Source organism: Seriola lalandi, unplaced genomic scaffold (genome assembly GCF_002814215.2).
Source record: "Seriola lalandi dorsalis isolate HSWRI2012SDOR001 ecotype SW California unplaced genomic scaffold, Sedor1 jcf7180002054302, whole genome shotgun sequence".
Taxonomy (NCBI): domain Eukaryota; kingdom Metazoa; phylum Chordata; class Actinopteri; order Carangiformes; family Carangidae; genus Seriola; species Seriola lalandi.
Window position 1 is genome coordinate 76,203 of NW_019524855.1, and position 1,957 is coordinate 78,159.

A 1,957-nucleotide genomic window follows, 5' to 3' on the forward strand; every position below is an offset into this window, starting at 1 on the left:
GGAAACAGGGAGGCAGAGAGAGGGGGAATGACATGCAGCGAAAGGCCGTCCGATGCGGGATTCGAACCGGGGCCAACTGCAGCGAGGACTGTAGCCTCTACACATGGGGCGCCTGCTTAAACCACTACGCTACACGACACCCTACTATGACGTTTTTATGCTTTACTATACTATGACTTTTTTTGACGTTTTTATGCCTTACTATACTATGACGTTTTATGCTTTACTATACAATGACGTTATTTCACGTTTTTATGCAATATTATACAATGACATTTTTTGACGTTTTTTTGCCTTACTATACTATGACGTTTTTTGACATTTTTATACCTCGCTAAAGTCAGACGTTTTTTTTTACATTTTTATACCTTACTATACTATGACGTTTTTTGACATTTTTTGCCTTGATATACTGTGATGTTTTTTGAAATTTTTTTACCTTACTATACTATGACGTTTTTTTTACATTTTTTTGCCTTACTATACTGTGACGTTTTTGAAATTTTTATACCTTGCTATACTATGACGTTTTTTGACATTTTTTTGCCTTACTATAGTCTGACGTTTTTTGACATTTTTATACGTTACTATACTATGATGTTTTTTTTTTTTATACCTTACTATACTCTGACGTTTTCTAAAAAAAATCTTTGCCTTACTAGACTATGACGTTTTTTTGAAATTTTTTTGCCTTACTATAGTATGACGTTTTTTGACATTTTTATACCTTACTATACTATGACATTTTTTGACATTTTTAGCCTTACTATACTGTGACGTTTTTTGAAATTTTTATACCTTGCTATACTATGACGTTTTTTGACATTTTTATACCTTACTATATTGTGACGTTTTTTGAAAGTTTTTTGCCTTACTATACTATGACATTTTTGAATTTTTTTTTGCCTTACTATACTATGATGTTTTTTGACATTTTTTGTGCCTTACTATACTATGACATTTTTTGATTTTTTGGCCTTACTATACTATGACGTTTTTTGACATTTTTTTGCCTTACTATACTATGACGTTTTTTGACATTTTTTGCTTTACTATACTATGACGTTTTTTGACATCTATTTGCCTCACTACACTATGACATTTTTTGACATTTTTTGCCTTACTATACTGTGACGTTTTTTGAATTTTTTTTGCCTTACTATACTATGACGTTTTTTGAAATTTTTATACCTTGCTATACTATGACGTTTTTTTTACATTTTTTGCCTTACTATACTATGACCCTTTTTGAAATTTTTTTGCCTAACTATAGTATGACGTTTTTTGACATTTTTATACCTTACTATATTGTGACGTTTTTTGAAAGTTTTTTGCCTTACTATACTATGACATTTTTGAAATTTTTTTCCCTTACTATACTATGATGTTTTTTAACATTTTTTTGCCTTACTATACTATGACGTTTTTTGACATTTTTTTGCCATACTATACTATGACAGTTTTTGATTTTTTTGTCCTACTATACTATGACGTTTTTTGAATTTTTTTTGCCTTACTATACTATGACATTTTTGAAATTTTTTTCCCTTACTATACTATGATGTTTTTTTAACATTTTTTTGCCTTACTATACTATGACGTTTTTAGACAATTTTTTTGCCTTACTATACTATGACATTTTTTGATTTTTTGGCCTTACTATACTATGACGTTTTTTGAAATTTTTTTGCCTCACTATACTATGACATTTTTCAGACAATTTTTTTCCCTTACTATACTATGATGTTTTTTGACATTTTTATACTTTACTATACTCTGACGTTTTTTGAAATTTTAATACCTTAATATACTCTGACGTTTTTTAAATTTTTTTTGCCTTACTAGACTATGACGTTTTTTGACATTTTTTGCTTTACTATACTATGACATTTTTTGATTTTTTTGCCTTACTATGACGTTTTTTGACATCTTTTTGCTTTACTATACTATGACGTTT